Consider the following 22,980-nt stretch of genomic DNA (forward strand, 5'->3'; position numbering starts at 1 on the left):
CAAAACCCAGGCCCTTGCTACCTGTTTTAGAAAATTGCCAAAAGTAGGGAATCCTTCCCGGTTCAAGTCTGTAGGGGGAACGTCTGCAGTAGGCTTGCTCTCTTGTTCTCTGGCTGCAATCACTTGGCGTAATTAGTGATGTAAGCATGAGGCAGAAAGCCATGTTTGTGTGCGTAGCTTATATAAGGGGGAGAGTACTTTCCCCCTCGGTGGTTTTCCCCTGTTCACTAACCCCCCACCGTGAGAATCCACTAAACGGGAATAGCCCAACGCCTTTCTGCGGTCTGCCCGAATCCAGTATGAACCTCCCTCGCCTCGACCTCCTGCATTACAAGGTTTCATTTCACTTCTTTTAATTATAATAAGAAAGTAATTTCAGGACCCCAAGAGACAAACGCAGGCTGGTGTGGGGTCTTGTGTGACTCAGCAGAGCAGAGCCCTGGCAGGCATGGCTCACCTGGTCTCAGAGAGGCAAGAGGGACCCTCCCCACCCATAGCCAAAGTCATGAGCATGATCAGCAAATGCTTCCAAGGGAACAGGTGTACTGTGAGTCCTGGGTGACATCCAGACTCCACTCTCCTCTCCCAGGCCCTTGAGATGGGTCAGTGGTGCCCTCCAATCTCCTGCTTTTCCTCATTTGTGACAAGTGTAAGGTTTTTGCTCCATTTGAGGTACTAAGTAGTGGATAGCCTCTTGAATATCTAAAAAAATCACTAGTAAGCATGTCACCTGTACAAAGAGAAACTTGTCACAAGAATTTTGTACATATTTCTTGACTCTTTCTGCAGTATATACAATAAATATGTCCTTTGGGGCGGGGGGAGACACCATCTCAGTGTGACTCTCCTTAAGGGTAATAGACACTGTCACAGTTTGTTAATCCCATTTGTTTCCCAGGAGGAGGGAAAGACTACTAATTACACAGTGTGGGTCAGGGTCATCGGGCCCAATAAGCGGGTTGCATGAAGGCCCTGCCTCTGAGCATGATCTCTATCTCCTTCTCTGCCTGCAGAGCAATCTACAGAGGACACAGCCCAGTCTCTACACTTGCTCATTATGAATGTTTGAAACTTGATAAATACATAGATGTCGAGATTTGTAGGCCAACAGATTGAAAGTGTAGTATTTCTTAAGCCTTCTCTAACCAAACTAGTGCGAAGCTGGGTTATGAGATGCTTGCAGTGAGGCAGCCCCTTCTGAATACACAACAGGTGTGAGATCTCCTACCTCCTTCTGCCCCAGGACAGCTTTTCTCATTTTATTTGCCTTAATGCTTTCTGGTCCACAAAGCAGAAGGGGGGGGGGAGCAAAAAATTAATATACCATTAGGTCATGCAGTCAACAAAGAAAGCTAACTGTAGTACCATTGCGAGATCCACTGATGAGGAGTATGAAGTGTGACTGGAAAATGGAGGAAGCAGCCTGTTTTTCTGCCCAGGGTGGAGGACAGGGCAGAGTAGGGCCGGCCGGTCATGGAAGCCTTCCTGCTTATGTTTGGACCTTATAAAATGAGTAAGACTTTGCCATGCAAATACAAGAAGGAAGGCTGTTTCCACCTAAGGAATAAGCAATGCCAATAATATCGCCTTTGTTGGCAAGTTTGCCAACCAACCCTGTCTCCTCTGCAGCTCCCTTCCTGGAGTGGGAGACACCTGTGTTCTCCTTTGCTAGCTTTGAAAGAGAGGCAAAATGCAGAACCAACACAAGAAAGTACTCCCCGGGCCACACACCTCTCTAGGTCAAGTCTCATTTCCCAATACTGGCAACAAAGTCAGTATCTTTTTCTTATTGTCCTTGGATTTAAACTCCACCCTTTCCCCAGGGTAGGAGGGAAAAAAGCAACTCCAAAGCTTAATCTAGAGTTCTAGGCAGTACCCCTCACTCACTCCTGTTCTAACCTGCTCAGAAGGGGTTCTGCACTGAGTCAAGAGCACCAGGATCTCTGTTCCATAACAGCGTTTTTTAAATTTTATTTAGAAAATTAACTTTAACAAGGTGACATTGATCAATAAGAGTACATAGGTTTCAGATGAATATTTCTATAGCATTTGAACTGTTCATTATGTTCTATACCCATCACCCAAAGTCAAATCACTCTGTCACCTTATATCTGTCCCTCTTTATGCCCTTCACCGCACCCCTCCCATCCCCATTCCCCCAAGTCCACTTGCCCCTCCCCCATGTTCCCTTCCCTCTGGTAACCACTTCACTCTTGTTTATGTCCATAAGTCTCAGTTTTTTATTCGACCTATATATGAAATCATACAGTTCTTAGCTTTTTCTGATTTACTTATTTCACTTAGCATAATGTTCTCAAGGTCCATCCATGTTGTTGTGAATGGCACTATGTCATCATTTCTTATGGCTGAGTAGTATTCCATTGTGTATATATGTACCACATCTTCTTTATCCAATCCTCTGTCCAGGGATACTTTGGTTGTTTTCATGTCTTGTCCACTGTAAACAATGCTGCAATGAACATGAGGGTGCATGTTTTTACATATCAATCTTTTTGAGTTTTGGGGGGTATATACCCAGTAGCTGGGTCATATGATAGTTCTATTCTTAATTTTTTGAGGAACCACCAAAGTTTCTTCCACAATGGTTGTACTAATTTACATTCCCACCAGCAGTGGAAATGGGTTCCTTTTTCTCCACAGCATAGCTACTTTTCAACAAGAGGCTTTATCCCACTTTATGCCAAGAATGACTCCTCCTCCCAACAGGAGAAGCTCCTCTTTTCCTGACACAGTCTACCCTGGTCCTTCCTCCCTATCTCCAAGGCTTTCTACGGCCTAGATAGTTCTAGAACCCTAGATTATATTTAAATGTTCACATATAAAAAGTAATAATAAGGATTTATTTCAACAGCATAAGGACCAAATGTTAAATTTTCTTGAGATACCTTATAACTGCCCTAAAAATTTCTCCTATTTAGACACGTTATGATCATCATTCTGGCCATGGCTAGTTTTCTCAGTGACTAGAACATTGGCCTGGCATATAGACGTTCTGGATTCGATTCCCAGTCAGGGCACACAAGAGAAGTGACCATCTGCTTCTCTCCCCTTCCCTCTCCCTCTTCTATCCCTTCCTCTTCTATCCCTTGCATCCAGTGGCTCAATTAGTTTGAGCATTGGCCCAGGCACTGAGGGTAGCTTCTTTGGTCTGAGCATTAGCCTCAGGCACTAAAAATAGCTCAGTTTATTAAAGTATTGGTCCCAGACAGGGGTTGCTGGGTGGATTCTGATCAGAGCACACATGGGAGAATAATTCACTATCTCCCCTCTTCTCACTTAAAAAAAAAAAAAAGAAAAAGAAAAAAAATCATCACTCTGCACTAGTATCACTATCAGGAAGTCAGAGAAAAATCACTCTCAAAATAAAAACAATTTTAAACAATAAAAATTCTGACAGGAAAATATAGTGTTTTTAAAGAGTTCTGTTTGAAAATACACTTCAGTTTTAGCTTCAAAAGGATTCAGTCAGAAAGCAGAGCCACTGTGAGTGTTACAGGGGAAGGGATTACGATAGGAATTAGTACTTAACTGTGGGATGAGCTGGAAAGGTAAATATCAGCCAAATGTAGCTGAAGGAGCAGAAAAGTGATGGCTGAGTCAGCACCTACAGGACCCTATGGAAGGCAAGATGCACTGCTGCTGGGGTTGGACCTGGAGGTTGTTGGCTCTCCATGGCTGCCACCTCTGTGAGTTGTCAGCAAAACATCTAATGGAGGCCGGGGTCACTTTTGGTGGCCAAGTCCAGCAACAGGAAGGAGGGAAGAGCAAGAACAACCTCAAACCTGGCAGCACCCCTGGGTCCAACAGTAACACTCAGAACATAATGACGGCTGCTTCTCTTCTGCCTCCCAGAACTCACACAGCTTCCCATTGGCCCAACTCCAACCGGGAATTACACAGAAAGCAAGCCTGTAAAACACAGTTCCCAACATAACCAAGCAGGTAACAGAACAATTGGCACATTGGTATTTTGACGTCACCACCAGACCTGTCACAACTCATTGTGCAAGGACATGTAAATACCACCCCTCAGCTTAACAAGTCCAACATAAACTCATCATTGTGCCCAGGCTTTCATTAATCAATAAAAGCAAACCAATAGCAACCCTTCTGAGTATGACTCAATTTCCATTACCACTGATTTGTCCTGTACAGTCCACATCTTGGCACCTGTCAAGTTCTCCTTTGCCCTATACCCCAGAGGCCTTGCACCCCAGTGGTCCCTGCATTCCAGCAACCCCTGTACCCCAACATCTCTGCACCCCAGCAGCCCCTGTATTCCAGCAGTCTCTGCACCCCAGCAGTCCCTGCACCCCAGCGACCCCGGCACCCCAGTGGCCTCTGCAGCCCAGTGACCCCTGCACCCCAGTGGCCCCTGTGCCCCAGCGATCTTTGCACCCCAGTGGCCACTGCAGCCCAGTGACCCCTGCACCCCAGCGGCCCCGGCACCCCAGCAGTTCCTGCCTTACATCAAGCTCTCACCACTGCCCTCCTGCATTAAAGAAATAGCCTTCCCTGTTGCCACCTGCCTGCATTCTCATTCTACTCCAAAACTTCCATTAACCCACAGTGATCTTTCTAAAATGTAAACTTCCTATTATTTTTACTTAAAATATTTGAGTGATTCCTTATTACCTACCCTACAGATTTTCTTTCTTGGTGTGGTATACAAGACCCCTCTTATTCTAGTCCTCACCTACACTTATAGCCATATGTCCTGCCCTTCTCCCAAATACTGTGTCCCCAACTATGCTGAATTACAACAGAACCCTGAATATATAATTATGTCAAGCCTGTGTGCATGCTCCCTCGGTTAAGAATCCATTTCTTCACCGGCACCCCCGTGAAAATACAGTCACCTGGCAGACTCCTGCTCATCCTTTCAGATGTGGCTCAGATATGGCCTCCCCTGCAGTGTCTTCCAGGTGGCCCCGCTCTTCCCAATGGCCATGGTTAGACCATGACGCTCTCCTAACAGAGGTAAGCACTTGCCACGTTGTACCAGGTCTGCTAATTTTAACATGTGCGTTTTCCCTGCTAGACTCTGAGCCCCCCACTGTTGAAGATCACATCTCATCCATCTTCGTAGCCACAGACACTACACTTCCCTGGCACACGGTAGGGCTCAATAAACATTTGATTAAGAAATTAATTGATGGTTTACAAGACCTGACATAATTAAATATTTTATTCCTTATTTATAACCACTTCCATCCAAATTATGATTCCCATAAAATATAGGTTTCTATTTGCCAAAAAAAAAAAAGATCAATTTGGGGGTAATCCAATAAATATAAATATCCAAATACTGAAATTCATTCTAAATGTTGAAATGGCTCTAAATCATATGATGTCATTGATCAGATTAGTAAGATTATTTCTAAATCTCAATTTCACTGGGGCTGTTTAAACACGCTTTTGACCTGCCACCAGAATACAGAACAACAAAGGAAACATCTGGTTTTTCTTAACTTTGGGGTGACAAATCCATTTGTTAACAGTAGCAATGGGAGAGCCAACAGTACTTGATAACAGCTCTAACATGGGAGCTTGGGCCAAAACAGATGGCCCCAACACCTCAGGGACAGCTTTAGAGAGACGTCTTTTCTAATTCAGGTTACACACTCCCTGAAAATTCCCTCAACATAAGCAGGAAAGTTTGCAGATGATTTTATTGGCTCTGACAGTTCTGCCTGGAGGTTAGTTTGCAATTGCCTCTTGGGGGCAGTTTGGTTGAATTTTATTTTTCAAAATAAGTAAAGGCAGGAATGTTTATAATAGATCAGAGAACTGGAAATCCGAAGCAGTCTACATCACTGTTGACTTTCTGAGCTTGGCCCTTGACTGGTCACAATGGGTCTGTGCTATTTTTTTAATGTTCTATGTTTTAAATTCTTCATTGGCAAACCAAGTAATACAGAATTATTGCCATTTCTTCTGTATGTTTGAACCCACAATAATAATAATTATCCTTAGACTCTAGGTTGTTAAACAAAAGGTTGAGTTCTGGCCAGGGCAAAAGCATTGGAACTATCTTTATTATACTTCAGTATACAGTTGCTAAGTGGAATCGTTACAGTGGTTCAAATCAAACCTGTCAAACATTCCATGATATTTTTCAATGCCACAAAGACCTGTATAATACCTTTTAAACCAGGGGTCCCCAAACTACGGCCCATGGGCCACATGCGGACCCCTAAGGCCATTTATCCGGCCCCCGCGGCACTTCTGGAAGGGTACCTCTTTCATTGGTGGTCAGTGAGAGGAGCATAGTTCCCATTGAAATATTGGTCAGTTTGTTGATTTAAATTTACTTGTTCTTTATTTTAAATATTGTGTTTGTCCCGTTTTGTTTTTTTACTTTAAAATAAGATATGTGCCGTGTGCATAGGAATTTGTTCATAGTTTGTTTATAGTCTGGCCCTCCAACGGTCTGAGAGACAGTGAACTGGCCCCCTGTGTAAAAAGTTTGGGGACCCCTGTTTTAAACTGTTAAATATTGGAGCCATTTCTAAATTGCCTAATTTACTTTTTGACTCACCAAATATACTATCCCTAAGTTGATGATTAACTCAATTATTGGAAGAGAAAAAATAATTTTTCATATTTGGACAAAGCAATAATAATAAGAAACACCCTCCATAGTACTTTCTTTCTAATACAATGTTCCCTTATATACCGCTTAGCAAATTGATTGATGTATTTATACTTGCTTCTAATGGACTGGTTTCAGTAAAGTTTTGATTAATACTTAATTTTTTTAATTTTATTTAAGCAATTAATTTTAATGGCGTGACATTGATCAATTAGAGTACATAGATTCAGAGAAAACATCTCCAGATCATTTTGACATTTGATTATGTTTTATACCCATCACCCAAAGTCAAATTGTCCTCCGTCACCTTCTATTTGTATTCTTTATGTCCCTCCCCTACCTTCCCCTACCACCTCCCTCTCCTCCCTTCCTCTCCCTCTGGTAACCACCACACTCTTGTCCATGTGCATGAGTCTCAATTCTGTGTCCCACCTATGTATGGAATCATATAGTTTTTAGTTTTTTCTGGTTTACTTATTTCACTTAGTATAATGTTATCAAGGTCCATCCATGTTGCCATAAATATTCCTATGTCATCATTTCTTATAGCTGATAGTATTCCATAGTATATATGTACCACATCTTCTTTATCCAATCATCTATTGAAGGGCTTTTTGGTTGTTTCCATGTCTTGGCCACTGTGAACAATGTTGCAATGAACATGAGGCTGCATGTGTCTTTACGTACCAATGTTTTTGAGTTTGGGGGGTATATACCCAGTAGCTGGGTCATATGGTAGTTCTATTCTTAATTTTTGGGGAACCACCATACTTTCTTCCATAATGGTTGTACTATTTTACATTTCCATCAACAGTGAATGAGGGTTCCTTTTTCTCCACAGCCTCTCCAACACTTGTTATTATCTGTCTTATTGATAATAGCTAGTCTAACAGGTGTGAAGTGGTATCTCATTGCAGTTTTGATTTGCATTTCTCTAATAGCTAGTGGAGATGAACATCTTTTCATATATCTACTAGCCATTTGTATTTCTTCCTGGGAGAAGTGTCTGTTCACATCCTCTTCCCATTTTTTATTGGATTGTTTGCTTATTTGTTATTGAGTTTTGTGAGTTTTTTGTATATTTTGGATATTAGGCCCTTATCTGAACTGTTATTTGAAAATATCATCTCCCATTTAGTTGGCTGTCTGTTTCATTGTCAGTTTCTTTTGCTGTGCAAAAGCTTCTTAGTCTGATATAGTCTCATTCATTTACCTTTGCCTTCACTTCCTGTGCCTTTGGAGTCAAAGTCATAAAATGATTTTTATGGCCAAGGTCCATGAATTTAGTACCTATGTTTTCTTCTATGTAATTTATTGTTTCAGGTCTTATATTTAGGTCTTTGATTCATCTTGAATTAATTTTAGTACAAGGGGACAAACTGTAGTCAAATTTTATTCTTTTGCATGTGGCTCTCCAGTTTCCCCAACACCATTTATTGAAGAGGCTTTCTTTTCTCCATTGTGTGATTTTGGCTCCTTTATCAAAGATAATTTGACTATATATATGTGGTTTTATTTCTGGGCTCTCTATTTTGTTCCATTGATCTGAGTGTCCATTTTTCTGCCAATACCATGCTGTTTTGATTATTGTGGCTCTGTAATATAATTTGAAGTCAGGTATTGTAATGCCCCCAGCTTCATTCTTTTTCCTTAGGATTACTTTGGCTAGTCAGGGTTTTTTTATAGTTCCATATAAACCTGATGATTTTTTGTTCCATTTCTTTATAAAATGACATTGGAATTTTGATGGAAATTGCATTAAATTTTTATATTGCTTTGGATAATATGGTCATTTTGACTATATTTATTCTTCTTATCCAAGAACAAGGAATATTTTCCATCTCATTGTTATCTTTTTCAATATCCCTTAGCAGTGCTTTGTAGTTTTCATTATATAGGTCCTTTACATTCTTTGTTATGTTTATTCCTAAGTATCTTATTTTTTTTTTGTTGCAACTGTAAAAGGGATTATTTTTTTGAGTTCATCTTTTGATGTTTCATTGTTGGTATATAGGAAGGCAATAGACTTCTGTATATTAATTTTGTATCCTGCAACCTTACTGTATTGGTTTATTGTTTCTAATAGTCTTTTTGTGGAGTCTTTGGGGTTTTCGATGTACGGGATCATATAATTTGCAAAAAGTGAAACCTTTACTTCTACTTTCCCAGTATGAATATCCTTTATTTCTTTCTCTTGTCTGACTACTCTAGCTAGAACTCCCAGAACTACGTTGAATAAGAGTGGAGAGAGTGGACAACCTTGTCTTCTTCCTGATTTTAGAGGGAAGGTTCTCATATTTTTGCCATTTAATATGATGTTAGCTGATGCTTTGTCATAAATGGCCTTTATTATGTTGAGATATTTTCCTTCTATACCCATTTTGTTGAGTGTTTTAAACAGAAAATGATGTTGTATTTTATAGAATGCCTTTTCTGCATCTATGGATAGGATCATATGGTTTTGTTCTTTGTTTTGTTGATATATGGTGTATTACGTTAACTGTTTTACCTATATTGAACCTATATTGTGATTTCAGAATCAATCCCACTTGATCATGATGAATTATTTTTTAATGTGTTGTTTGTTGTATTTGATTTGCTAGTACTTTGTTTAGGATTTTAGCATCTGTATTCATTAGAGATATTGGCCTGTAGTTTTCTTTTTTTGTGTTGTCCTTGCCAGGTTATGGTATGAGGGTTATGTTTGCCCATAAAATGTGTTTGGAAGTATTGCTTCTTCTTTCATTTTTTGGAAGACTTTCAGTAGAATAGGAACCAAGTCTTCTTTGAATGTTTGATAGAATTCACTAGTATAACTTTCTGGGCCTGGACTTTTATTTTTGGGGAGGTTTTTAATAGTTTTTTCTATTTCCTCCCTGCTAATTGGTCTGATCAGGCTTTCTGCTTCTTCATAACTCAGTCTAAGAAGGTTGTATTGTTCTAGGAATTTATCCATTTCTTCTAGATTGTTAAATTTGGTGGCATATAGTTTTTCATAATATTCCACAATAATTCTTTGTATATCTATGATATCTATGGTGATTTCTCCTCTTTCATTTTGGACTTTGTTTATATGAGTCCTTTCTCTGTTTTCCTTAGTGAGTCTTGCCAAGGGTTTGTCAATTTTGTTAATCTTTTCAAAGAACCAGCTCCTTGTTTTATTTATTTTTTCTATAGTTTTTCTGTTTTCTATTTCATTTACTTCTGCTCTAATTTTTATTATTTCCTTTCTTCTGCTGGCTTTGGGTTACCTTTGTTCTTTTTTTTCTAGTTCCTTAAGATGTGATGTTAAGTTGTTTACTTTGGCTCTCTCTTGTTTGTTCATATGGGCCTGTAGTGATATGAACTTCCCTCTTATTACTGCCTTTGCTGCATTCCAGAGATTCTGATATGTCGTATTGTCATTTTTGTTTGTTTGTATGTATCTTTTGATCTCTGCTTTCATTTCTTTTTTGACTGACTCATTTTTTAGAAGTATATTGTTTAATTTCCACATTTTTGTGGGTTTGTTTACTTCGTTTTTGCAGTTGAGTTCTAGTTTCAAAGCTTTATTGTCAGAGAATATACTTGGTATAATTTAAATCTTTCTGAATTTGTTGATGTTAGTTTTATGGCCCAACATATGGTCAATTCTTGAGAATGTTCCATGTACACTGAAGAAAAATGTATACTCTGGCATTTTGGAATGAAATGTTCTGTAGATGTCTTTCATATTCAATTGTTCTAGTGTTTCATTTAAGGCCCATATTTCTTTATTGATTTTCTGTTTGGATGAACGATCTAGAGCCATCAGTAGTATATTGAGGTCTCCAAGTATTATTTTATTTTTGTTGGTTTTTATTTTAAGATCATTTAGTAGATGTCTTATATACTTTGGTGTTTCTTGGTTTGGTGCATATATATTAAGAGGTGTTATGTCTTCTTGATTCAATGTCTCCTTTATCACTATGAAATGACTATCTTTTTCTGTGATAATCTTTGATGTCTTGTAGTCAGCATTGTTAGATATAAGTATGGCTACACCTGCTTTTCTTTGGATGTTATTTGCTTGGAGAATCGTGATCCTCCATTTCCCTCAGTTCCAGGCAAAAGCAGCCCTTTTCAGATCAGTGAGGAAGAGGAATACTTTGTTCTCTGTCTTATTTCCTTCAGAGTGGATTATATATTCAGCCACCTTTTCGCCCAATCATACCTTTGTCTGGTGTGTGTATATTTCAGGTGCTCCTGAAATTTTTTCTCTGTCTTTAGTTGTTGAATTTTTTGAAATTTCAGGGGGAGATTTTGGGAGCACCCCTCATGACATCATTTCTCTCATACTTAATCTTTAATATCATTTTCATCAGACTTTGAAAATGTTTTATAGCTGAAGAATCTGATTCACTGGGGTTAAGTGACAAAGCTCTCATCGAGGTAGTGGTTAGAGTTAGGATGGTAGCAGTTACACAAACACACACACACCACATACACATTTTTAAAGGGCTAACCATAAAGAAATGCTGATCAATGAAGGAAACGTGTATTATTGTTAGTGCATTATTTCCCAAGATGGGCCAGTCCATCTGTATTAGCATCAAAGAGTTGAAATTAACAAATAAAATGGACATGGTAGTTGGGAAATAATGCTATGCTATGTTGTATAAAACTGAAAGACTTTTCTCATTTTATTCCCCAAAATGCTTTTATAACTTATGACAAGGTAAAAGCCAGAAAAGTAAAAGATGAGAACAGAGAGAGAAAAAAAGTAGAATAAAAACACAGATTCAAAGTATTGATAGGATAATTGAAATTATGAGGGCAGCCTTTCTACAAGTCATTGCCTTTATTTTTTTCATCTTCCATGAAGACACTCTCCAAAGATGCTTTCTTGGAACTCTGGACTCTCTGTCCCTGGGCTTCCCTTTCTTTCTCACATTCCCTAAGTACCCCAAGGAGAGTGCAGGGGTTGTAAAAACAAGGGCACTGGGGAAAGAGCATTCCAGTTCCTTTTCACATCAAGGAGGCCTTGGTCATTTGCACCGACAACCTATCACCTAGGTCACCCTGACTGCCTGGGACCTTTGCTCCAACCTATGGACAACGTAGGTGGTGCCAGCACCATGATTCTGTCTTTAACCTCCAGCCCGCAAGGGTCAAACAAACAGAGGGTGTCCGTGCCTCAAACTGCAGAGAAGAAAGGAAATGGGAGAAAGCCTTAGGTTCTGCTGCTCTGCATTAAATGACTTCATCCTTCACCACAGGAGGAAGAGCAGTTGATAAGCATTGCAATGGAAAGTTCAATTCTGAAAAGACACAGGCTTAGGCCAGCTGTGTGACTTTGGATAAATTACATGACCTCTCTGAGCCTCATTTCCCTGGATGTAAACTAAGGGATGATATTTGTCCTGGAATTTTGTTATGATGACATACAGAACTTAAATACATGTCTGATACATGGTAGACATTTAATAAGTAAGAGCTAAATATATTATAGCTTTGCATGTTTTATAAGAGAGTTAATAAGCTGAGTGTGAAATAAACCAAATCACTAACAAAGTTGCTACACCCTGCTGGAGATGGTAATTTTGAATTTTCCTGCCTCTCATACAGGCCTCCTGATTAAAATCATGATGCTTGTGGCTTCAAGAGCATAGCTGTCTTGTACTTGTCCTCAATATTGAATAAGCTTAGTTATAATTTTAGATAACATTGCAGGTTTTATTTTTAGAGAGCCTGGCCACAAGCAAATGACCAATACAAATCGACATAAAAGCAGTTCATATTGAGATCACCCTGTTCTAACTCCTTACAGCCAGTATTTCCATTCTTTAAGACAGGTTTACCAAAATGTTTACTTATTAAATTAATTTTATAGAAAATGGCAGCTGAAGCTGTTAAGATAAAAAAAATCATGTTTCTGTTTTTTGTTCTGTTATGCTTTCTCATGTGAATTTTAAGAATCTTCACATTGTAATGTGTCTAACGCATCTCTAAAAGCTAAGAGGATTCCTACATCCCTCAAAATGTATTTTCCCGCAGAACTTATTTGAGGAACCATTAAATAATTATTCTTCTTGTTTTATCGCAGATATGTTTTCCATAAGCACAATAATGGGGCAACAGTATTGGAGAATAGAAAGAGTAGAGAAAGAGAATCCAAGAAAGAAGACTGTAAGACAGGTATCAAGAACACTAATGCTTGCAGACAAAGTGACAGCAAGATCAGAGGTAGGCTGGGTGGGCAGCAAGAGAAGATGGTGAGATATGGCAAACTGCAGAATGTATGTTCTGTCTACCACAGTTCCAATTCTAAAAACACATTCTGCGAGCCCTACCTGCCACCATCTGCCAGCATAAAGCCCCTGTTCTGAGAAGATCATTTTCATTTTGATTTAAAAATCAGCACAATGTGAATGAATTTAAACAGTACTTTCTAAGATCCCAATTAAAATGTGTGGAAGAGAGAGCAGAAAGGATATGGTGGGACACTGCTGTTCCTCTCTCCCTTGACCATGGCCATAATTAGGCCCATCTTAGGGTTAAGAGAAGAGACCCTCTTTAGCACTATATTATCCCAAGTATGTAGATAAGGATAACTTTCAAGCACTTGTATCTTACCAGACACTAGACCATGAGCTTTTACTCATAGCTAGCTCCTCATTTCATCTTCACAATAATCCTATTCTTATCCTCATTTTATAGATAATGCACAGAGAATTTAAATCACTGGCCTAGAATTATATAGCTAGTAAGCAACTGAACTGAGATTGAAGTCCAGGTTATCTGGGCCTAAAACCCACACTCTTAACTACTACGCTAACCTCAGTCTAGGAGATGTGTTGTTCTCCATTTAAGGGGTATATCAGTTTTGAATGTTTTTGGCTGCAAGAAACAGAAACCCCAGCTAACAATATCTATAACAAATATTTTCCCATAAAACAAGAAATCTGGAAGCAGGTGTCTAATGGCATTGGTGCTATAGCTCAGCAATGTCAGAGCCCACTTCTTTTTTTCATAGTCACAAGATGGTTAGCTATCTGCTGGGCATTAGACATGAAAGCAAGAAGTGGAAAGAGGTGGTACCAGCTTGTTATGTCCCTTTAGTCAGGAAACAAAACTTTCACAGAAGTCTCCAACAAACTTCAGCTTAACTTCATTGTCAAACTAACATCAAATGGCTGTGTTTGGCTACAAAGGAGTCTGGGAAAGCAAGCAAGTTTTTTCCAGTCTCAAGAGTGGAGGCAGGCTAGGGACTATCTGGTTAGGAACAGGTGTTGGCTTATGGCTTATGCAACCACAGGGGTTTACTTTGGTTAGGAAAATACCAACATAACTTCATCATACAATGTGTCACCCATACCATGGACCCAAGGAAACTCAAGCAGCAAATATTAAAGTTTGCCAAAAAAAAAAAAAAAAAACCTGTAGAACTCCTATTACTTTTTTAAAATATCTTCTTCTATCCATTTCTAAATACATGAAATTACTTCTACTCCTTTTCCTGACCAATCCTATCGAGGTGATATTTAAAAACTAATTATCTGATTTTCACACACAGAGATACTTTTAGTTATGGTATTCTTAGTTGTGTTATTTTTATAAAATTTTATCTCCTCATTTATGGTTATTAAATCAAAATGATAATTTTTAATTTAGTTCTAAAAGTAGATTAAAATTTGTTAATAATTAGAAACTAGAAAACGTCAGTGCTGAAAATATATATAACATGTTACTTGCATTTATACTCTAGTTTCCAGTTTGTATTGGCTTTTCTGGGTCTTTCCACCACTTTAATTGTAATTTTTTTTTCTTTTATATTTTTATCATGGCACACAAACTCAAAAAACCTGTTAAGGCAACTACATGATGCAATCTAAAAATCCAGTTAACATATTGCTATGGAAACTAGAGATAGAAACTGTACTCTATTCCTTTGGACAATTATGGTTGTGTGTGTGTGTGTGTGTGTGTGTGTGTGTGTAAGTTCAGTTCATTCACCTTTTATTGAAAGTTGGTACTGAATCCCAATTCTAGAATTGATCTGTCCATAAATAGACCCAGTACCCTCCAGCCACTGAAGTAGTGTTTTAATGTGAACCATAGTCACTGTTCAATTATGCTATGCAATCAATATCAAGAAATCTTTGGTAGAAGTGCACTGTTTATTCAGCCATACAGGCTGTCGCCCCCTGGCTCAGTGTGAAAAACACCTGACCAGGACTGGTGAGCTGGGTTCTAACCTCTCCCTTCTTACTAATAGCTGCATGACCCACTCAGGACTCAGGCACTCAGTTTCCTGATTTGCAAAATGCTTCAACATAGGGCTTACTGTTATGTAGGGGACTTTCCTTTTCTATAAAATGGAGGAATCATGAAGTAATCAATTCTGAGGATTGAAATTGTTCTGTGTAGTCCCTGGTAAAGTCTCTGGCAGATAAGCTCTCAGGAAAACTCTAATTATTCTTACCATATCCTTCTATTTTTCAATCTGTGGTAAATAATTCCCAAACCTTCATAGTAAACTGTCCCATGAATGTCAATATCTAACATGCTATTTTTGAACAAGCCCTTAGGAGAGCTGGAAAGGAGAATGCTGTCCTAACAGGCGATGCTGGCCTTAGATCCCGTTACCTGTAAGTGCTTATTTTATTTTGACAGTTAATGTCAATTTTTATATTCACACATAAGAGATATGCAAAGTTATCTTAACACAATTAGTCCTAATGCAACTCAACAACCCCCAAAGCCTTTTATTTGTAAATCATAAGATTTCACCATTCAAGAATTAAACGTTTGTTCTGTGTTCACTTGTTCATTGATGTTTGCCTGGTATTTAATCAGCCTGTTTCCTGCTATGGGGGGGAAAAAAATTAAAGAAACGGAGGTTTCCTCAGGGTTGAACTCCTTGTGTTCTTCCTTCCAGAAACTCGAGTGACTATTGTAGGGGATTATCCTGCATTATGAAATCATTGGACAATCGTCCATCCACTCCTACCTCTGTCTCTGACAATGAAGTCCTTGTTTATGTGGTGCCCAAATCTTTACCCCTGCCAGTGCCTGGCGGCTAACCGAGGCGTGGGAGAGGCAGAGCCTTCGCACTCCCGCCCCAACTCCACATGTGTGTGGGGGTGCGTGGAGTGAGTGTGTTTGTGTGTGTGTGTGTGTGTGTGTGTGTGTGTGTGTGTGTGTGTGTGTGTGTGTGTGTGGTGGGGGAGTTGTGCTTGCGGAGGGCAAGCGGAGAAGCGAGGAGTGTGCGCGTGGTGCGATCTGTGCGCAGGGTGACACTCTCCGCGCGAGCGCCAGGAGGGGGAGACTCGGTGCCGCTTATCTGTCGCTGTGCTCATTTCCAATTGCCCCAGCTGGGGGAGGAGATAGCACGCAGCCAGGGCGAGAAAAGTTCTCCACCTGAAAAGTTTCACCTTATCGTGGGCGGGGGAGGGGGGGGGGGGGGACGAGTGCGAACCCTGCACGGCCAGGGCTCGCAGGGCGCCGAAGGCAGGAAGAGTGGGAACCGATTTCCCCTTCTGGGTGGTGCCAGGCAGTACTTCTACGGTCCTTGGACCCGCGGGCGAGGCTGACGGACAGCGGACAGCCAGCCAGACAGACGAACACGTGCTGGGGCAGGCGGAGGCCGAGCGCCTGGGGCGGGTCGCGGGGCCGTGCCTCGCGCTGGACGCGCCTGGGCCGCCCCGGGCTGCGCGCGCCCATACCCGGCTGAGTCACCGGCCGGTCAGCGCGCGGTGGCAAGGGGCGGAGGGAGCGCCGCTACTGGCAGACCGGCCACTGGCTGGGCCCGGCCGCAGGTGACCCGAGGCTCTCTCCCAGTGCTTTGTGACCAGATGCAGAGCCCAGCGGAGGGCGCGAGCCAAAAGTGGGACGACAGCTGACTTTGCTGCAAGAAGGGGAGGCGCGGAGCGCGCGGGTGGTCCCTCCGTGGCTGGCTCCTGGGCACCGCAAGGTAAAACTACAACCCTCCTCAGATCTAGCAACCCACCCCTCGCCCCAGCGTTTCTGTCTCTTTGTTCCCAAAGAGACCTGGCTGCGGTTCCAGAGGGCAAGACCAGAGAGGTAGGCGAGAGTTCGGGGCTTCAGAAACTCAAGAGATTGGTGCGGGGAAGTTGAAACTAGAATGGGGCTTTGCATTTTAGGGGTTCGCTTCTGACTGCCACCTGTATGACTCCGGAGAGAGCCACTGGGGTAGGGAGTGATGTATGTCGGTTTATGGTCAGACAAGTTTCAAGGCTGTGATCTGACTCAGCCCTTACAAAAGGGATCCGGTCACCCTGTCCCATGGTGATGCAGCTGACAAGGTTTGAACCCAGAGGTTTCCTTGTTCCCAACCCTGCTTTATCAGTATTATGGAGGGGTGCTTACAAGCGACAGATGTTTCTGTAAAGGGCTGGATTCTTCATTTCTGGCAACTACACAAGATTTGTGATCCATCATTTTCAATTGTACCTTAGCTCTTGATATGCCTCTGTAGGGAACATCTATCTTATTAGGTGAAACAGATTATAACCAGAGGTCGGATAGTCTGGCCAGTACTGATCTTGACCCAATAATTAAAGCACAAACGAAAGTATTTTTACTGACTATTGCCAATGCAAAATTTACAACCAAGTACGGTTTCCCATTTCATACCTTTCATATTTCAAAAGAGCCGTTTACAAATTTGGCGGTTGGACAAGGTTCCAGTGGTAATCGCCCAATGAATTTTACCTTATTACAGTTCTGTGTTCAAAGGAGCCTTAGGGTAGAATGAAATATTATCAACACTTTTAGGCAAAATAATCAGGATACTTTAATTGCCAAGTTAAAGTGGCCGTTGAATATGAGAGGATTGTAAAAACTAACATTGAAATGGACCCTCTCCTAAATTTTAAGAAAACTGTTCCCATTTTTAGAGTTGGGTGGAGGTTTATTCTGTCATTCCATCAGCCAGACGCATGCACATTGCCATGCAAATGGATTCAGGAAAACATTGCTTTCCTTTACAGCTAAGCTATTATAGCTGATTAATGATTTTTTTCTGTGTGAAGATGATCTGAATGTACTGTACATTATGTCTGCTACCAGGACATAAATTGTACTTTTATGTAAACTGTAAGTGTTGCTTGGATTATTTACAGGTACATAGCTTTCCTTTCTAGCTCTAAGTGTATTGTGCTTTGTTTAACATGTGAACTTCCATAATGGAACAGGAGTGAGGTACTTTGGTTCCAATCACAGACTGTAAGTCTGTGGTGCATTCAGTGTTCATTCCTTTTGAACTGCTGAATAACACAGGTAAAATTTACATCACTCTTAAGAAATTTTTGTATTACCAGCAACGTGTCTGCTTGCCTAGTAAATATACTGTTGTTTTTAAGATTCTTTTCAGGTTTCACACTTAACAGTGCCTACAAAGTCTGTAGTTATTAATCTAAATAGATCTTGATTTTAACCTAATAGACGTTATGGCATATAGAAGATGGCCTGCTGACTACTGCTTTTTCAAAGATTGCTTTGTTCTTAATACATCACAAATAGGGGTTTACATTAGATGTGCACACATGCCTTCAGAATCAGTGGGTGAAGTTTATCTGAATGATGAGAGGTACGAGATTAGCCACAGCCAGTCAATAAGAAAGCTCGTAACTAGTATTTTCATGACTTTCAAACCTACAATAAAAGAAAAATGATAACTTTCTAAGCAGGGAAAATATCCATCTTGCAAATTTATTTTAAGGCTATGTAAGCACATGTCCCACTATAATCTTAAATCTTTTAAATTTGTTTTGGTGAGGATTAGATTAAGAAATACATTTCAGAGATCAATTTCCTCCACTGATAGTTTTGTTTTTTTAAGTGCAGAATGGTATTAGTCTAATGTTCCTTTCACAAATTATACAATAACCTCAAATAAACTTTTTCTCAAATACGGTTATCTCAAAATAAAGCAAATAATTCAATAGGCTAACCTCCTCTCAGGACACCCCTTACTCTAGGTGGCTGCAGCAGTGTGTGTGGTGACACACGTGGGATGAGGACAGAGCTCCCTGAACATTCAGAGAATTGAAATTGTTCTGTGTAGGTTTTGGTCAGGGCGCTGCCAAGCCCTTCCATGCCCCCATTTCTCCGCTCCATTTTCAAAGGTTTTTCATCGCTGTCATTAGGCTAAATCCTTCCCACCAGAACCATCCATGTTTTCTTTTCCCCATCATCCCTAATATTTTCCTGGGGCCGCTGTGTTTGTTCATGGGATACCAAGTTGCCTAATTTTGCTGCCTTAAGGGGAGGAAATAGGCACAAGTTCCCGTGCCAGCGAGTTCACCTGGCCGGTGTCTGTTGAAACTGTTGTCTTTGAGCCCTCAGGATGGGATTTCTTCATGGGCTTTGCATGGTGCAAAATAAATAGTCACCTCTTAGTAACGAATGATGGATATACTGACTAATGTCAATTCAGCATCACTTTGATTTAGCAGACACTGAGTTGCTGACAGGCCCACATTCCCGTCACCAAAAATAGCTAAGAACTGTTTGGGGAGCAAATTATATATGCTTGATACTAGGGGAACCTTTTTTAAAAAGGAAGAAATGAAATCTCTGCCCTGGAAGAGTTTACAGGCTAGCTATACAGATAAAGAACACGTATGTAAAAATGGAAACAAGAGCCATGAAAAGGGGATAGCACATGAGAATGACGTTGTTAGAAATCATCTCATTTGCTATTAAAGAATTTTATTTTTCTTTTTTTAAATTTTTATTAATTTTAATGGGGTGACATCAATAAATCAGGGTACATATGTTAAAAAAAAACATGTCCAGGTTATCTTGTCATTCAATTATGTTGCATACTCATCACCCAAAGTCAGATTGTCCTCCATCACCTTCTATCTAGTTTTGTTTGTGGCCCTCCCCCTCCCCCTTCCCCTCTCCCTCCCTCTCTGCCCCCCCAACCACCACACTCTTGTCCATGTCTCTTAGTCTCGTTTTTATGTCCCACCTACGTATGGAATAATGCAGTTCTTGGTTTTTTCTGATTTACTTATTTCACTTCGTATAATGTTATCAAGATCCCACCATTTTGTTGTAAATGATCTGATGTCGTCATTTCTTATGGCTGAGTAGTATTCCATAGTGTATATGTGCCACATCTTCTTTATCCAGTCATCTATTGAAGGGCTTTTTGACTGTTTCCATGTCTTGGCCACTGTGAACAATGCTGCAGTGAACATGGGGCTGCATGTGTCTTTACATATCAATGTTTCTGAGTTTTGGGGGTATATACCCAGTAGAGGGATTGCTGGGTCATAAGGTAGTTCTATTTTCAGTTTTTTGAGGAACCATCATACTTTCTTCCATAATGGTTGTACTACTATACATTCCCGCCAACAGTGAATGAGGGAAGAATTTTATTTTTCAATCGAAAGGTTAGAACTTAAAGACCCTTTGAATTTCCAAGCTGCGTCTGAGTATATCATCTTTCTGATTCTATGACAATCTTACATTACGGTCATCCCTCGCCATATCACTGTTCACTTTTCACGGTCTCACTGTATCATGGATTTTTAAACTGTATATATCTAAATTTGTGTCGCAGATTTTTTGCTATATCGCGGGATTTTGTGGTATTTAGGTATTTTAATATATTATTTTAATTAGTTATGCGGTAAAATAAGCAAAATAAGTGTGGGAAAGGTTTATAAGAGTGTGGGAGGGTTTATAAAGCCTTAAAATATAAATAAATCATAAAATAAATATAAGGTTGCTACTTCACAGATTGTCGCCTATCCGCAGGGGATTCTGGAACCTAACCCCCGCAATAGACGAGGGTCCACTGTATAGGCACTATCTTAGCCCCTCGTTATAGACAATAAAACTGTGTGCAAGAGCCTAGCTCCCATGCTGGCTCAATAGCACCAGACAGCCTCTGCCCAGTCATCAGTGAAGGTTGACTATTTGAAGCATTTCCACTGAGAAATATGTTGGGATCCTTAAGTCAGTGATAAATGATGAATATGTATTTCCAGTCCCTAGGGTTTTTCTCGCCTTGTTTCCCCCCCAGTTCTTTTTCTTGCTTTCTGTTTTTGTGGACAAGCATACCAGGAAAATCTTCTTCCATATGTGTGAGGCATTCTTCTATTATCAGATTAAGAGTTGTGAATAATTTTGTAATCTACCCTTCTATCTGAAAGCCCATTCTCAGATCTCTCTTCAGCTGTGTTTAACAGTTAGCATATTCCCCTTGGGATTTGTCCCAATAAAAACATTCAGAAAATCTGACAACTTTGCTTTTTAAGGGACAAAATGAAGAAGTATTTTTATAAGCCGTAAAATGCAATTGAGAGAGAGATACATGTAGCATTTGTAGCAGAAAGTGGAACACAGTACAATTAAAAGAAGAAGAAGAAGAAGCCTGACCAGGCAGTGGTGCAGTGAATAGAGTGTCAGACTGGGATGCAGAGGACCCAAGTTCAAAACCCCGAGGTTGCTGGCTTGAGCAATGGGATCATCTGGCTAGAGTGCAGGCTCACCAGCTTGAGCACTGGGTTGCTGGCTTGAGCATGAGATCATAAACATGACCCCATGGTCACTAGCTTGAGCCCAAAGGTCACTGACTTGAAGCCCAAGGTCGCTGGCTTGAGCAAGGGGTCACTCACTCTGCTGTAGCCCCCCATCAAGGCACATATGAGAAAGCAATCAGTGAACAACTAAGGTGCCACAATGAAGAATTGATGCTTCTCATCTCTCTCCTTTCCTGTCTGTCTGTCCCTATCTGTCCCTCTCTTTGGTTCTCTCTCTGTCTCTGTCTTAAAAATTAAAAAAAAAAAAAAAAAAAAAAAGAAGAAGAAGAACCAGTTCACTGGCTAATCACATAACCACATATACCTGTTTCTTCTGTGTTTGTGTGAATTTCAGCAAGTATGTTTATAGAGGATACCCCTGTTATTTTCAATTTCTGTAAGAGCTATAGGGCCCACAGAAATTGTATGAGTTTATGATCCCTATGTAGATTATATAATAGTCCATAGGATTTGAGAATGCATTTTTCCAAATATAACAAAGAATTACTATGAAATATGGTTAGAGAATCTCAGGTTCTAGTGAAAGCTCTGGAGTTCCTGTACTCCAGAAGTGGGATTGAGGATGGAGTTGTTTGGGGTAATTCGTTATGCACCTGCTAGGCATAACTCTAGATCCTGGCAATGCAGCAGAGAATAAAATAGGCAGAGGTCACTGACCTCCTGGTGCTCTGTTCTATATTTAGGGAGGCAAATAATAAACAAAACACATACATAAAATGTGTTGTAAATGAGGTGGGGATAAGAACTATAAGGAAGCCTAAAGTGGTGAAGGGGAGTAGGTACTGTCTGGGATAAGAGGAGATGGGATGGTGATTGAAAAATTCAGTAGTAGGGTCAGAGAAGGGCTCACCCCAAAGATGGCCTTTGAGCTAGAACCCCAAGGAGATGAGAACACGCCCCTTGTGGGTATATGGAGCAGGGCTTCTACTTCACACTCCTCGGGGGTGCTGCTGTCATCTGGTTTTCTCTGGAATTGTGAGTCCTCAGCCTGCACAGGTGCATGGAGCCTCTGTCTGGTTTTGTATGGTAAGGGCAGGACCATGCCTGCCAGAGTTCATGCAGTCTCAGGTTGTCACTCACATCCCCTGCATTATGGCATATGGAAAAGGAGAACCCATGATACTCTCTTCTATTCTCTTGATGCTATCCCTATGCTCCATCCTTGATCAGGGATATTGCTCCATTTGGACAGTTTTCTCTCTTATTTTCTGCACTGTGAGCCTGAAAAGGGATCTGTTGAGAGTGATACCCTGCTGTTGTCACGAATCCTTCCATAGTAAAACCTGGAGACAGCAGGGGGAGGCAGTTTGTGATCGTATACAACTTATATCTGCTGTGCACTTCTTTCTTTCCTTTTCTCTCCCACCTTTTTTTACCCCTTTGCAGTGTTAAACCATCATCCTTCTTTCCTTTGTTCTGCTCTATTTCCTGTATCAAGTGTTGCAAACAGCTAACCTAAATGAGTAGAACTCTCCCTTTCACTCAGGACTGACAGTCTGCTGAGAAAAGCCCTATCTGAGAGGCACAGCCACTGCTTGGCACTCTCAGAGTTGCCAGGAGGCACAGTGTGCAGCATGCACTCATGTGGTGCTGTCCTTCAAATTTCCAGGAGACACTAGAAATCTCTCCATATGAAAGTGTTGACTCAGCACATTTAAAGCTGCAGCTAGAGAGACACAGTGTCTGTGGGCCCGCTTCGGCTCCTGGGGTCCTGTTTGCAGTCTTGGCCTCGGCTGCACCTGCCGAGTGATCCCTGTGTGACCTTCGGCACTGTACTTGGCCAAGAGCCCCAGAACCAGTTCCACAGAGTATTTTAACTTC

General features: G+C 40.7%; 1 protein-coding gene across 2 annotated transcripts in view; it reads left to right on the forward strand.

Annotated features, from left to right (window-relative positions):
• Positions 1-16,049: 16,049 nt before the first annotated feature.
• The window catches only part of MET (MET proto-oncogene, receptor tyrosine kinase), a 132,885-nt gene continuing 125,954 nt past the window's right edge, over positions 16,050-22,980 (forward strand). The window contains exon 1 of one of the 2 annotated variants that reach the window (XM_066362535.1): positions 16,050-16,550. The gene's annotated coding sequence lies outside the window, so the exon portion shown is untranslated. The remainder of the gene's footprint in view (positions 16,551-22,980) is intronic. The other variant, XM_066362534.1, reaches the window with a different exon arrangement.

The sequence above is a fragment of the Saccopteryx leptura genome, chromosome 2 (assembly GCF_036850995.1).
Source record: "Saccopteryx leptura isolate mSacLep1 chromosome 2, mSacLep1_pri_phased_curated, whole genome shotgun sequence".
Lineage (NCBI taxonomy): Eukaryota > Metazoa > Chordata > Mammalia > Chiroptera > Emballonuridae > Saccopteryx > Saccopteryx leptura.